The 17,195-nt window shown below is 33.3% G+C and overlaps 1 pseudogene; it reads left to right on the top strand.

Annotated features, from left to right (window-relative positions):
• The first annotated feature begins 1,169 nt into the window (after positions 1-1,169).
• On the top strand, positions 1,170-1,921 carry LOC124990241 (zinc finger protein 639-like; annotated as a pseudogene).
• Positions 1,922-17,195: the final 15,274 nt, after the last annotated feature.

The raw sequence follows: 17,195 nt of genomic DNA, 5'->3' as shown, positions 1-17,195 counted from the left end.
TGTGTCAATAGCACATACACTCAAAACAATATAATAATGGTACTCTGTGGACCTGTTCCCAAGGAGACGTCATAACCCTACCAAACCATCGGGAAATCACCAGATAAATTCTAACAGGAGACTTGGAAAAATATCTGAACAGTACTATCAAAATAGTCAATGACTTTGTTTTAGTTTCTTATCTACTATAGCAAATTACCACAAACAGTGATTTAAAATAACAAAAATTCATTCTTTCATCATTAATTGAGGCTAGTCATCTGAAATCAATATATTGGTAGGGCTGTGCCCCTACCAGAGGTTCCAAGAGATCCAGCTTGGTAGCTGTTAGCATTTCTGAACTGTGTCTGCATCATTACCATCTTTAACTTTGCCACATTGCTTCTGCCTCTTCTATGCATGTCTCCTGTTTATTTCTTACAAGGACACTTGTCCTTGGAGTTAGGGCGCACCCATATAAAACAAGATGATCTCATCTCAAGACTCCCAACTCATTACATTTAAGGGAACCTTTTTCCAAGTAAGGTTACATTCACAGGTTCCAGGGATTAGGACATGGAAATATCTTTTTAGGGACACCATTTAACTCCGGCAGTCATCAAAAACAAGGAAGATCTGAAATTGTGGCAGCCAAGGAAAGCCTGGATGGAATCCTGAAATAGATGAAATTAGGTAGCAACTAAGGAAATTTGAAAAAAGTCGGACTTTTACTGGGGAATGATATTGGCCAAATTACATTGTTATATTGTATGCATGTATGAATATGTAACAACAAATCTTACTATTATGTACAACTGTCATGCTACCAATAAAAATATGGAAAAAAAACATGGACTTAGTAAATGGCAGTATGTGTTCTTTCATTATAGCAAACCATATTATTGCAAAATGTTAAAAATAGGAGTAATTGAGTGTATGCCTGGGGGTTGAGGAATGTGGGATCTAAAACTGTTTTAGAAAACAAATTCTACTTAAAAACAATTCTGTTTAATTCTCTGTAATAATGATGCCCAACATAAATATAATGTAAATGACCTTTTGTAATTTAAACTTCACTAGAGGTCACATTTCAAAAACTAAAATAAGGTAAAATATTAACATATTTTACTTAGCCCAATGTAACCAAAATATTATCATTTCAACATATAATTGATAAAAAAATTAATGTGTGTCAAGTATGCAAGGAAAGCTTCTCTACCAACATGCTTCTGATTGAACATGCCAAACTACATGAGGAGGATCCCTACATTTGTAAATACTGCGATTACAGGACAGTGATTTTTGAGAACCTCAGCTAGTACATTGCAGACACCCACTTTAGTGATCATCTGTATTGGTGTGAGCAGTGTGACACACAGTTCTCTTCAAGCAGTGAACTCTACTTACATTTCCAGGAGTATAACTGTGATGAACAGTACTTGTGTCATTTCTGTGAACATGAAACGAATGATCCAGAAGACTTGCATAGCCATGTGGTAAATGAGCATGCATGTAAATTAACAGAACTAAGCGATAAGTATAACAATGGAGAACAAGGACAATACAGCCTCTTAAGCAAAATTACCTTTGACAAACGTAAGAACTTCTTTGTATGTCAAGTATGTGGTTTTCAGAGTAGACTTCATACAAATGTTAACAGGCATGTTGCTATGGAACATACTAAAATATTTCCTCATGTTTGTGATGACTGTGGGAAGGGCTTTTCAAGCATGCTAGAATATTGTAAGCATTTAAATTCACATTTATCCAAAGGAATTTATTCATGTTCATATTGTGAATATTCAACAGGACAGATCGAAGATCTTAAAATTCATCTAGATTTTAAGCATTCAGCTGACTTACCTCATAAATGTAGTGCTTGATGAGGTTTGGAAATGAAAGGGAATTAATAAGTCACCTTACAGTTCATGAAACAACTTGATTATTCTCTTAATTTGACTTACATAATGTTTTTGTAAAATAATAAATTCAACTTTTTTTTGAGATGTTGAAATGGGTAATTTTAAACACATCTTATGAGATTTGCCTTTTAACAAGTACCATTTTCCATTATGTAATTATACCTTAAGTGCGGTATTTTCAATTGCATGGTAGTATATAGTTTTAATCTTTAAAAAAAAGTTATTAATAAGATATAATCTTTTTTGGTGGTATGTTTATGTGTAATACTAGAAACAACACTGAGAGAATTATAAGCTAATGAAAACACCATAGATTATATAACAGTTAACATAAAATGTCATCTTACTAAAGCAAAATTGTGTTTAACAGGAAAAAAAATTTACATTGCTTCAATTTTTTACATTTAAATTAATTAGCTTACATAAATTCAAGCTTTATTTTGTCAGGCATAGTTGCTCCTTTTCCATGTTCAATAGCTACTTGTGACTGATGGCTGCCTCATTGAACAGCATGACTTCACATGTTTTCTGCATTGCTTATTTCAATTATCTGGTTCTGCAAATCAAGTATTCCCTAAATTAGTGATTTAAAATAGCAATAATTCATTATGTCTCACATTTTTTTGAGTTGACTCTGTAATCCTTTTTCTGGTCTTGCTTGAACTCTCCCATGCCTATGGAAAGTGAGAGCTGCTAGGTCTAGAATGTCCCAGGTCTGGCTCCAGGGCAGGGAGAGATGCAGGACTGCTTTGTGCTGGGATGCTGGCATTGCTGAGCCACGCTCTCCCTTCCTGTCCTCTACACATCTCTCTCCATGTGGTCTTTTCAATAGGGTAGTCAGGTTTATAACTTGATGTTCAGGGCTTCCAAAATCTCAAAAGTAGAAACTGCCAGGCCTTCCTAAACTTAGTGTCTGTACTTCAACTTCTTGTTGTTCAAAGTGAGTCCCAGAGGCAGCACAGATTCAAGGCATAAATACCAGAAGGCATGGTTTACTGTGGCCCAGTTTGGAGATTAGTGTCCCTGAATGTCAGTTAATTTTTCAACAGATGTTTATTTCTTCAGTCTCATTCTTACACTTTGTCTCAAGACTATTTTCCCAGTATTTCTATGACAGAATTTTACATGTAGCAATAATAACATCAGTTATAATATTAAAATTTCTATAATCAATAGTAAAAAAAAATAGAGAACTTACCTTGAGTCAAAAAATTATTCTTAATGCTTATATCACTGTTAATTCTCAGAATTGTATATTGGTATCTTAACAGAGAGAGGGAAATTAAATAGCAGGTTTAAGCAGGGGTCCCTCAGTAAGTGGGCAAATTAGGACTAAAATTTAGGCAGTCTTTCTGATTATTGAGTCCCAAACTTTTTGATAATTGTTTTAAGTGTTAAATTTGTTGACTCAAACAAATTCTTTCTAAGGAAGAAAAAAAAAATTAAAAGAAGGAAATGGGCCTACTTAGCAATATTTTAAATCCCTAATGTTATGCTTATTATTCTTTAAGAAGTCCTAATTAAGTCAAACTTCCTACAGTACACATTAATTAAATTTACAGTGAAAAGGCCTATCTCTTTCTTCCTCTCTTTCTCACTTCAATTTTTTTCTCAGTCTTCCATTCTTTCTTCCTATGGGTGAATGTTGGGTTTTGCTTGATATTTTCTGTCAGCTTTATATAGACTTTTCACTTAGAAGCTGAAGTGAAATATTTTTATCTAATCACCTAGTCATGCAGGGCTATTTCTGCTGACCTCAAACTCTTTCTCCTCTGTAATCACGGAAGACTCATCAGTGACATTAGTAGTTCCTTGTAATCTAATACATTTGCATTCCATATTTTTCTTAGGCAAAGAAATCAACTCTGACAAAGTAATGACCTCAACATAATTGTCCTTAACAAAAAGGTTACAGTGTTCTCACCAGAATAATAGAGCTGGGAATGATTCTCTTTTGTGACTTACATCTTACTTTGCTCTGAACTCTTTAAGCATAACAAATAATCATGCCTTATTAAGCACCTGCTCAATGAGGTTGGGAAATCAAACTATGGAGGAATTAAATCCTGACCTTTGACTTCTTTTGTCAGATGCCAGAATGATTATTTCTACTGGATTTTGGTTTGACATTAGGGACCAATTGGCTAATCCTCGTATTCTCCAAACTTGCTCTCTGGTCTCTTGCTAATGCCCATCTTGTTCCATGTCTTAGATTTATTATGATTTATTTACCATGTGGGAGTAACAGTATCTCCTTTTATCTTTAAAAGAAACATCATTTACATGATTTTGAACACTGATTCTCAAGGGAACTCAGGAAAAAACATTTAAAACTTAAAATATTACTCTCTTCCATTTGTCTTTTTTCCCAAAATAGAGTTTGGAGAAATGGATAAGTAATAGATGTGTGAGACAAAAATGTCCATGTCTAGTTAGTTGGCTCTTCACATATTAGAATATTAACACACCCTGTACAAAGACTACTAATTTAAATAGGTTTTCTCAAGAGAAGGCCTAATATATTCATGTTGAAATGTAATCACTGGGCCATTAGTATTGTGAAAACAGTTGGAGTTGGCATTGCCTTTAAGTTACAAATATAGTGAAGCCCAGAATTGTAACAGTTTCAGCCCTAAGTATGTTCAGAATGAAGTGTGGGGAAAAAAACATCTTCACAAAACAGATAGGAGAAAGAACCTTGGGGAAATGTACTTAAACAGAAAATACAAGAAAAATGAAACACATTAACTGAACATCCATTATGTATAAAGCACTATGAGGGGCATATCATAAATAGGAAAACTGGACATATCAACCACTAGCAATCCATAAACAAGAGCTAAAACAGAGAGAGTATAATAGAAATGAGGAAGTGGAATTGAAGCAATGAATTTATATGTAATGTTTGCAAAAATAAAATAGCTCCTATTTCAGAAAACTTCCAAACGCAGCATAGTAAAGCTTCAAATCCAACTTTGAAAATTAAGTGAAAGACACACAGCTTCCTACTTTTAGCCAATTTAATGAGTTTTATCAATTCAACAAGATCTCCAGTGTCCTGAAATTTCATTCATTCCCTTTTTGCTTAAATTATTCATTCCTGTTGTTTGTTGCTATGAACTGAAATTGATTTTCATAATTTCATTATGCTGTCTTAATTTTGATTCAAGGAATATAATCCCTTTGAGGATAAAAAAATGAAGACAACCAAATAAAGAGTCTAGGTTCAATAGCTAATAAATTGCTTAACATGAGAAAAACAAGGCTAAGAATATTCCAAAAACCGAAATGTAGACAGCAGGACCTATATCAAGAACTGGAATGAGAAATTACCTAAAAAACTGAACTTTTAAAAAGGAACAGGAGGAAGGATAATGCTGATGGTCAGGAAGGTAGTAAGAAGTTGCTATTGGCTTTTATTATGTATTATTTCATATTGCTTTTATTCATTTTGCTTTCTTTCCTCACTATCCACAAAAAATTGAATGTGACACCCAAATAGAAAACACTGTAATTCCATTCTGAGATGATAAGAGAAATTGAATAATTTAAAGTAAAATCCTTTAAAGTAAAATGATTTGAAGTAAAAATTGAGAATGAAATTAGATATGACAAAAAATGAGATTTGGATATGTTGTGCCTTATGCAAGGACCTACAATGTAAGAAGAAAGGATTTGAGGAGCTATTAAAAAGAAAAGTTCAATCCTGATTAATTTCTGCAGGGTCTCCAGCAGAACTACATTCCACATGATCAAGCTGACTGAACACTCTGAATTTTACTAAAGATTCTTAGTTCTCAAATAGAATTGACTTGAATTGCATTTGTGAAACATATACCCCCATCCTTAAATTTTATTAAAAAGTACTGAATTTTTATCTCACCCAACACACATACTTACAAAAGGGAATCACACCCATGCTTTTACATTGAGATGCTGCTACTTCTGGTAATGGTGATGATGGTGACAGTGTCTTTAACTACTAATTAAGAGATCTGGTGCTTGGTGATTCTGTGGATTAACATGCTAAAGAACTTTTAGAAGAGTTGTACAATTGTAGGAAAAAAATAAAATTAGGAGGATATTGCAAAAGATAGGAATTGTAGAGGAATATAGGATTCTAAAGAACCTTAGATCTTTAGTTCAGATATTCACCAGAACTAGGCACATCGTGGGAACTTGATAAACAATGTTTGACTGAATATATGCATTGCTCTTAGCCCTGTTAACAAAGCTTTTTCATTCCATGGAAGACTCAGGAAATGTGTGGTAAACTGGGGTAAACAGATGGGGTTTCTTGCAGCTAGAATACAGACTCCTGGAATTCCGGCCTTTCCAGGACTTAGGGTTGTGCCAAAGGAGGAGCAGCTGTGTTCTTGGGCATCTACAAATGTTGTGGCCGATTTCTTGGGAAGCACTAACCTAATCTATGAAAACATTGGAAATTAACTTTTCTTTAGGTCTGATAGTAGCCTATTCTGACCTTTGTGTCTTTTGAACGAATGGTGTTTTCAGGTTAAAATGCTTCCCTTCCTGTGGATGAATGCAGTCCCCATCTGAGACCAGAAGCTTGGCAAGAAGCATGTGAACTGGATTCAACCCCTGCTAACTCAGACACTGGGTTCTCATAGATGTATGCCTACTCTACATTTTATGGTCTTACTTTCTCACTCAACTAGTTTTATGCAGTATCCAATCTAGTGGTCACTGGCTACTGCATACTTTAAAAAAATTTTTTTTTAGTTGTAAATGGACACAATGCCTTTGTTTTATTTATTTATTTTTGTGTGGTGCTGAAGATCAAACCCAGTGCCTCACACATGCTAGGCAAGTGATTCACCACTGAGCCACAATCCCCACCACCAACCCCATATACTTTGAAAGTCACTGATAATGCATCTTGTTTTCATGGATTCTTTCTTTCTTCAGATACTCCCTTCACTCAATTGTTCATTCAACTTTCAGAGTTCCATATACTCTTGAATCTATTCAAAAAGGAAAAAAAAAATGACAATCTAAACATTTCTTTCTCCTTCATCTTTTGTGTTATTTTTCTTTTGATTTGATTTCTTACAAACTAATTCATAGTCAATCACATCCTTGATGTGTCAAGATGGGGTCAAAGCCACCAGCCTCCATTTCTAAGAACACACTTCTGTTTGTTGCCCTTGCTGAAGATGCATGGAGTACCTGGAAAATAACTCTTACAGAGGAACTTATTACAGTATTTGAGTTAGACTATGAAAATTAAGGAAGTGGGGGCTCATTTTGTATTGATTGTTATTGGTAAACAAGACCAGTTCAGTTACCGGGTGAGTAGTCATTTTTTTAAAAAATATTTTTAGTTGTAGATGGACAAAATGCCCTTCTTTCTTTATTTTTTACTGAGCCACAATCCCAACCCATGGGTAGTCATTTTTATCTAGGATGTGAGAGAATAAAAGCCCAGCTAGAGTTGACATTAATGAAAACATAGGCCCTTGTGTTAGTAAAAAGAAGTGCAGGGCCTGGTTTGTAACTCAGTGGCGGAGCACTTGCCTAGCACATGTGAGGCACTGGGTTTGATCTTTAGCACCACACAAAAATAAATAAAGGTATTGTGTTCTACAACTAAAAAAAAAAAAAAAAAAAAAAAAAAAACCTAGATGCAAAGCATTCTTAAGTCTGTCCTGTCTCAGGTATAGTCATGGTTTGGCCTTTTCTATCTTGTTTCCCATAGTTGCCAAGTTTCCAGGTCTGGTTATTGTTTATAGTCTGCAAGTGTTGTTCATGTTCATTGGAAACATTAGGCCTCATTACCAGCTCTCAGCCACATTTTTTGGAATGCATCTTTTAATTCATACAGTTACCTTTCTCTGTTTGCTCATACTTCTTCCTAGAAAGACCTTTTCTGTTTGGGAGAACTGATTTATAATCAAGCAGAAGATGGAGTAGATCCTGTCAGATACTGGTGTGAGTTCCTTCCTGAAAGCTTAGGTCTAAAAAAGAAAGAAGAAAAATAGAGCTAATGTGAATTTACTTTGTAATATCAAAGAGCCTGGCTGGAAAATAAAGACAGTGTCAGGGTCAAAGAAGTTACAGAAACCCAGGCATGGTGACACACACCTATAATCCCAGAGACTCAAGAGGCTGAGAAAGGAGAATCACAAGTTAGAGGCCAGTCTCAGAAACTCAGCAAGACTTTGTCTCAATTAAGAAATGGTTGGGTGGAAGAGCTACAAATGTCTTTCCAGTTAGTGGTAGTGCACCCCTGAGTTCAATCTCCGGTACTGCAAAAGGGGAGGAGGTAGGGGGACAGGAATAATAGTATGATAGTAGAATGAATCGGACATTATGACCCTATGTGCATAGGTGATTACACGATGTAATACTCCATCATGTACAACCAGAAAAAAGAGAAGTTATACTCCATTTATATGTGATATACCAAAATGTTTTGTATTATCATGTATAGCTGTTTAGAACAAATGTATATATATACACATATATATATATATACACATATACATATATATGCATATACATATATACATATATAAAGAAAAGAAGTCACAAGTGAGAGTTTTGTTGCTGCAAAGCCACCCTAGTGGTGGTCTAAGTGAGCCTTGGCAGTATCTGTACTCTGCTGGCCTGGTCAAACAAGGATCACTCTAAATATCTTCTTTTTGGATTAATGATCTCACCCACTTCATTTTCCCCTTTGTGGTTTCCATCTTGTGTAAGTGATATTAGCGGGCTTTCATCTGAATTAGCTTCGAACTGCAAAAATGTGAGAACAAAGCCAAGTGTTTCTTCTATGCCATCCCTAAACTCATCCCATCAGTCTAGATAAAACAAACAAAAAACTGAAAACTGCCTTGGAGATATTCAGTAAGAGACTTTTAAAGTTTACAGCCTTTTTAAATATTTGTATTCCTGATAATTTCCATGGGAAGTGGTTGCGAAGAAAGGGAAATTAGTTTTGGGAGTAATCAATTCACTCTTTGATCTAGAGAAATTCATATGACTTCTAAAGATTGAAACAAACATAGGTGTATTTTCTATGATGGATACTTAGAAGTTTTACATGAAGATTTTATGATTTCTGCAATATTTCATGAATCCAAAATTCTCAGAGTAAGATAGATTCCATACCACATTCATTCCAAATGAGAAGGATATCAGTTTTAGCAATTGTACTGAGATATTCTCTACTCCTGTAGGTAAGAAAAGCCTCCAGTATCTTCCTGCTACATAACAAAACACTTTGAACACAGATATATCTAGGAGATGATCACATTGCCCCTCATGCACCTGCCAATATATTCCTAATCAAGGACTTTGTCAACAGGAAATAATCTAATGTTATACTTCAGACTGCCTTATTTTCTCACCCTGAAAATCCTAATCACTCACCCTTGACCCCAATGAATCATAAAGGAATAGAGGCATTTTAGTGATATTCTCAGAAAAATACAAATTAGAAGGAATATATTTATAATTTCTGCAACCATTAATACCTGATTAAAGCAAAATAACTTAAGATCATTTTTATTTCTGCCATTGCTCAGTAGGATGAATGAGATTGATAAGGACTGGTTTCTTTTTAAATGTCACATTATTTAGGTGCTTTCCGAAACACAGTCCTGAACTTCCAAATGAGAAAGACTTTGGAAGTCATCTAACTTATAAATGTGCCTAAAAGTACTTATAAGTGTGTTTAAATAAATTGTTCTATGTTCAACTAATATCTTTAAATATAAGTTCTTCCAAAAGTAATTTGCAACTTTATTTAGATTCTTTCATTTACAAATTTGTACTGTGAATTTTCAAGACAGGATATAGAACAGAGAATTTCCCAAATTTGTTGGCTCAATCAACCCTTTTTCAATTTCATGGCTATTAAAATTTTATATAATAATATTTTAAGAAACACTCTTTAGGAAACTCACATCTATACCAGCTCTTTCACTTTCATTAGTGAAATCTGGCAGCTAAGTGATGTGCCCATAATCAATTAGTATTCAATTTCCAGAGCAGTACCCAGAACAATTGTTTCCAGGCCAACATTTTGTATACATTACATACTTCAAATATGTATGCATATTGGCACCAGAGGATCATTGCTAAATATTCATCTTTGTATAAAGTTGTGCTCTCTCTTTATTCCTTTAGAATGTATTAACATTTGTTTCATTGTCTAATGAGTTTTTAATTAAGTAAATTATTTGTAGCTGAAAAAACTGTGATGTTTTATTTTTACCTATATTTGGTCCCTTTTAAAAACATTTGTGTGTGTGTATATATATATATATATATATATATATATATATATATATCCTAAAACAACATAGTATAACACTGAAAGGAATAAATATAAGTTAGATGATTTTACTTAAAATTTTAAATATAGTCAGACAAATACAGTCAAGTAGACTAATCTTATGTTTCTCTTCATTGCCACAGCCGTAAATTTAATCTGAATACAATGTTTATATATCTACTGCATATTCAGAATACAGTATTGATTGAAGTCTCTTTTGTAAATAAACAGTTTTACTATTAATCAAGTTAGACTTTTCAATAATATATGAAAGATATTTTTTTTCCCAAGCAAATACCAGCTGTGTAAAAGGATTACATGAACTCTTAGGTCAGTAAACAAAACTAGGCTGGAACTCTTAACTGTTAAAGATTGAGGGAAAATAAGCATTTTTAATGCATAAGTATTATGGAACTTTCTCCTGAAGCTCTTTTTGACTATGTGGTAAATAGAACAGTAAGTATAATTTTTACTAATCTGGAGATAACTTAGAAAATAAACTAACAGAAATGTGATTATTTCTTACTAAGAACTATTCTTAATCCAAGCCAAAATTTGGACTAATATAAGTATCTTTTAAAATAATTGCATTGTTTTCATGCTTTCAAAGAGAATACATTTATTTGTGTTTATTATAAAAAAGATTTTTTGATTTAAGCATCACAAAATCTTATTTAAGAAAAAGAAAGCTTATCAAATTCCAGTGGAGGATCAGTCATATATGAAAGGAACCTATTTATATTTCTGTCTTGGGATTCAGAGACATGGGTGTCTGGGTCCTAGGAAAACTTGATTACATACTGTATAAGGAAACAACTTTTTTCTTTACTGCCATCTTTCTCTGAAGATGTTATCCCTCAAAATGTTTCTCCTCTCTCTAGTGTAAAGATCTTTTTTTTTCCTTGTCCCAGCTAAGTACAGGTTAAAAGTAGCTCTAACCTTTGCACATTCTCTGTTTCTGGAATCAGTCTATTATTCAGCCCTGTGGAGCATCTGTAGCAGAATAACCCATGCTGTGATTTTCTGTCCTGAATCTGTTCACTTATAAAAACTATTTGAAGTGTAAATTATTGTGAAGTGTTATACAGGGATCATTAAGGGAAAAAGTCAATATCAAATTCACCTTCCTGTCCTCAAAAGCTAGAGTGGCATTATAGTTTGAACTGTGGATGTACAGTAAACTAAGTTCACACTGTCTCAATTAGCAAAATGTTATGCTTGAAGAAATACTGGTTTATTAATAGAATGACTAGCTATTTTTCAGGATTGAGGAATTTCCTAGGAGTCTTGAGTCAAAACCAGGACAGTCTTAGGCACAACCCAGTCTTACGCACTTTGGGTTGATTTGTCAACTTATTTGGACATAGGAAATAGAAGACAAGGAGAGGAAAATAAAAACCTTCAGTAGATAAGATTGGTTTCTGAACCCTCATGCTCTTGGTCACTTCCATTAAAGCTATACTCGTCCAAGAGCTCTTGACCCAAGTTACTTCCTTTGTCACCACTTCTCTTCACTTACTCACCCTAGGTCCCTTCCCAAGACACATAAACCCTGATGGCAATGTTCTAACCAGCTCTACCTTTAAATAATCCTTTCCTTCTTTCTGTTCATTGAAACTCACCTATTGTATTCTGTTGCTTCAGAGATTAGACTCACACTACAATGAATAATGCTGTCATACATTCTTGTTCTTGCATATATTATTTTCACATTATGCATTGAAAAATATTAGGTATCTACTGTATGTCAAGAATTGTTCATAATTAGGTGATAGACAATACTAAGGACAGAGTAACCACCATCAAAAAATTATATGTGGATGTACAAATAAATGTATAGTTGATTATCATTATTGGCTATAATAATATTCTATAAAGTCATCATGAAAACTGAAATAATGAATCATGAACAAAGCTGTGTATGGCAACATGGATTAAATTATTGCATGTTTACAGTCACAAAGTTTGTTGCTAAGCAATCAGTATGTAACTTTATTTTATGTGTTTCTGTTTAAAGATGTTGTTGGTTTATTAACATTGAATTCATGGCCAACAGTACTATAACTCATACTGGAATAAATATGCCCACAAACAACTGATAAAGTGCTGTGAACATTGATTTTGGGGTTACAAATAAATTTCAGCAATTAGATAAATTCTCAAATACAATATCCATAAATAATAAGGATTTCCTATCATTCACATAGAAATGCTTGGGGAGAAGAAAATAAAATGTTCCCAAGAATAATGACCAGAACAGGGCAGAATTCACAGAAAAAGCATCATTTACTCTGACAATCTAACAATATGCATTTGTCAAGTAGACACAGAAATTGGAAATTGGGCAGTCTAGATGGAGGAAACAGCCTACAGGGGACAAAGGAGGTAAACTTCATGGATTATCTTGTTCAAGCATAAAGAATAGAGTGTCAAAGAGATTTATACATGCCTATGTTTATTGCAGCATTATTCACAATAGCCAACATATAAAATCAACCTATCATGTTTGCATGGATAAAGAAAATGTGACATATGAACACAATGGAATACTATTCAGCCATGAGAAGAAGAATCTGTCATTTGTGACAACACGAGTGAACCTAGAGGACATTATACTCAATGAAGCAAGGGAAAAGACAAATACTACACAATGTAACTTACATAAGGTATATAAAAAAGTCAAACTCCTAGCAGAGAGTAGCAGAATTGTTACCAACGACTGTGATGAAGTGGGGGTTGGGAAGATATTGGTCCAAGGACACCAAACTTCAGTTGGAGAGGAATAAGATCAAGAGACCTATTGTACAACATGGTGACCATAGTGAATAACAATGTATTATAATCTTGAAAATTGTTAAAAGAGAAATTTTTTTTTGTAGTTTTATGTGATTTTTTTCATTAACGTGTATTAATTACACCAGTCAATGGATTTCACTCTGACATTTCCATACATGCATATATTATGCATCGATCATGTCCACTCTCCCTAAGAGAGGAGATTTCAAATGTTGTCACCACACATACACGCCCCCACATGAAATAAGTATGTAAGATTATAAATATGACAATAAGCTTTATTTAGCCACTCTGTCATGTATATATATATCAAAACATTATCATGAAAATACAGAAATTTGACATTATTACTCTATGTATATATATGACTACACAACTGGTGTGATTTTACATCATGTACAACCAGAAGAATGAGAAATTATAATTCATTTATGTATGATGTGTCAAAATGCTTTCTACTGTCATGTATAACCAACTTGAACAAATAAAATTTAAAAAAAAAAATACAGCAATCCCGTCAATTTAAAAATAAATTAATTACAACAAAACAAAAACCCAAAGAGATTCATTTAATTGAATTTTTAGTGTGCAATTAGTTTGGGAAGATGCTGCTAATATTCAGTGTTAGTAGGTGATAGAATGATTAAGAAAGAGAATAAAAAATCCCTGTTCTATGGTTTGAGAATTGTGAGGAAAAAAAAGAAATAGATGCAGCAATTATAGTAACTTTATCTTGAAGTATGACTGTAAAGGAAGAGAGATAGGAAGGAGAATGAATCCTACCAGAGGAGCTATCTAATGAAGAAGTGATGTTGAAATAGGTGACAAATAATCAAAGTACTAATTTTTTTTAAAATGGCCAAAATGTATGAGATCAAGGGATGGGTGCACAATTAGCCTCAAATTCTAAAATATAGTTGAGAGATAATAGTAATATAGTTACAGGGAAATCTAAATATGTTCCTGATAGATTATCTTTTCTTTGATAAATAGTAAATGAAGCATTTTTGTGTTTTACATTTTTAAATTAAGAATTAAAGAAATAAGAATTGAATTTTTAAAAATTAAGTACTTTTTAAAAAATTTACGTTTCTAATCATGGAAATGACAACCATTAGGGCTAGTAAGTGGGAGGACTGGCTCTTTAGTCATAAGGGAGTTCCTAATACTCCACTGAAGCACACTTAGGATGACTGAACTACACAATTGGAATAAGTATAACTCTAGTTTAAAAAAAGAAAAAAAGCAAGTTCAATATAGTCAGGAATATTTACTGTTTTTGTCTTGGCCAAAACCTGAAGTAGTATTTGACAAGATATTTTAAAAAGAGTTGGCCTGATTAGAGGTATTCAGGGACTTATAGGAACTATTTTTAACACCTTTTCTCTAAGGCTAAAAAGGAATTGTATACTCAGAAGGAAAGAAAACGTCCTGGGGGCCTTTCTAGCTGATGGCCATTTCTTTTTCTGGAGCAAAAACCTTTATTGACCTTAACTTCATCATAATTCATATAATTGTCCAAAATACCAGATTCTGATGTTTATGTTATGACCATTCCACATAAGACTCAGAACTTGAGCACCAGCTTTCAAGTCACTCATTTGACCTTCTTACTGGCTTTTGACTTGGCATCTTTTCCAGGTTTTACTCCCTATTAATTTCCTGTCATCTCTATTACTGTAGTTTCACCTATTGGACTTCCCTTCTCATTCCAGTTCCTTTACTCTATTCACTATCTTCATTTTGACTTCAATTCTTGATATATCAAGAGTTCCACAGTGCCCATTAGAGTGGACATGTTATGTGTGTGTTTATGGGGTAAATGTACAATCAAACATGTAATCGAAGCTTTCTATTCAGTGAATTGTGTTCCTGTTTATCCTGGAGGGATATGGGCTGGTTGGGTTCCCCCGACTTTCATATACTGAAACCTGATTTCTAATGTGACAGTATTTGGAGGTAGACCTTCAGAGGGTGAAGAAGAGAGTGAGAATAGAACCCTCATGAATGAGATTAAAGACTTTAAAAAAGAGGTCTTCAAGAGCTCCCTTGCCCCTGCAGTGTTAGGTTGCTATGAGAAGATGACTGTCTATGAACCAGTATACATAAACTCCCTCACTAGATGCCAAATCCACCTGCACATTGATTTTATACTCCTCAGACTCCTGAACTGTGAAAAATAGATTCCTATTATTCATTAGCTATCCATTCTACAGTATTTTATTATAGGGAGTACAAATGGATGAAGACAATATGTGTAAATCAAATGAGCAAGTTGTTGAACATTTGTGACTTGATAAATGTGGAGACAGGACAAGGAAGATATTCTAGAATTTGACTAGACTAGAAGAAATCATGGAAAATGAGCCATGAATACTTACCATGCCCAGATACTCATACAAAAGAATAGACTTTTCCATGTTCTTCTTGCTTCTTTTCCCCTGGCCAGATTCATATCTTGACTCTCATACATTAAAGTTGACAGAATGATGAGTAAAGATTGCCCACACAAATACACTAAAAAAAAAAAAAAAAAAAAAAAAATCTGAAGAGTTTGGATTCTGCTTCTACAAAGATTGCTGTCCAAAAGGAAATATGACTGATCCTATTGCTCTGGGGGTATCTCCACTTCAACAGTGACATGAGAACATTCTGCAGAAGTCCAAAGGGAAAATAGAGATACAGTTTAATAAATCTGTCTGTGTTGCATCTCTTGGTCTTGGAATATTGAATAATTGTGTAGTATATGTTCATTCACAATGTGTTCACATAATAAATTCTTATTAAATAAAAAAAATGATAGGAGATAATTTGGAATAAAGGATAAAGTATTGATGAAAAAATGTCAGGTTTCCACCCACTAGAAATTTCTCATTTACAACATTATTAATCTCTATCAGCACATCATTTTTTTTCTCCTATTTTTCCTTCAAGTAAATTAAAATCTTAGGACTAGATGTCCTCTTGAGTTTATTGTTTTTTTAAATAAATGCTCATTATATTAATCACCTCAAACTTTCTTTGCAATCCACTTTTGTGTGTATAATCAAGTGAGTACAATCAATCTTACACATTAGTTATTACAGAATATACAAATGCTGTTCCGAAGAAAAGAACAGTCTCCTACTATTGATTACAAACTTAATTTGTCCTGAATACAAACTTGGTTTCATGGAAAGAAAGTGGTCCTGCCAAAATTAATTGTAGAATTAAGTTCTCTAAGCCTCTAGCAGAAGTGTTCTAACATGCCTCTTAAAAGCCAAAATTCATTTAATTTCTGTAGCTACTCTTATTGTTTAATTCTAGGCAGAAGAGCAATAACTTTTCACCAACAGACTCTTTCAGACTTAGCAGGGGACCTTCATTTGATATTTATTTGAAATTCATTCTGGAAACCAAAATCAATCTTAACTGACAGGGTAGTGTTAGAATACAACCATAACTGAATATTTATGAAAGATATGGTTTCAACTTCACAAATGTGAATAAAAACCATCTAGAATACTGTTAACTAAATTTATTAACAGAAATATTTTAATTAATGCCACAACTACTACTTAGTTAATTACATGATTGCATTTCATAAATCTATGGTAGTATAATGATTCAGAAAATCATTCAAAAAGATATCATATGGAAGGAAAGAACAAGAAAGAAAACAAATGAAGTTAAACATAAATATGCTGCTACAGAAAATTAGTATGGCTAATTTTCATCATCTAACAGTCATTGTAAGCATAATTTCTTCACTGTATTAATATGACTGATATATTTTAAGAATAGACTTTGAGGTTCAGTCTTGAGAGTCAGGGCTTGCTTTATCAATTTTTAGCTTAAGGCAAGACAGAGTGGATATTACAGTCACCCAGCTTAGGTTCAGACCCCATCTCTATACCCATGTGGCCTCAGACTACATCTGTAAAATCTAATTTAAGTTAATACTGATTTCACAGAAGGTCATAGGGATTAAATGAGCATTAGAATTGGTACCAAATATATGCTATAGTTGTATGTGTTAAACACAGTAAAATTTCCTTCATAATTTCCAAATTATGAAATAGTATTTTATTAGGAAATATAAACAAAAACTTAGCTAAAAGAATTTAATGAATGCTGTATTAAATATTACATACTGTATTAAATATTCTACAATTTTTAGCTTTTAACAAATATAAAAAAGTTACTAGTTTACATCT

Source organism: Sciurus carolinensis, chromosome 8, assembly GCF_902686445.1.
Source record: "Sciurus carolinensis chromosome 8, mSciCar1.2, whole genome shotgun sequence".
In the NCBI taxonomy this organism is placed as follows: Eukaryota; Metazoa; Chordata; class Mammalia; order Rodentia; family Sciuridae; genus Sciurus; species Sciurus carolinensis.
Note: the sequence above shows the minus strand (reverse complement) of the source record. Positions and strands in the feature narration are given on the sequence as shown.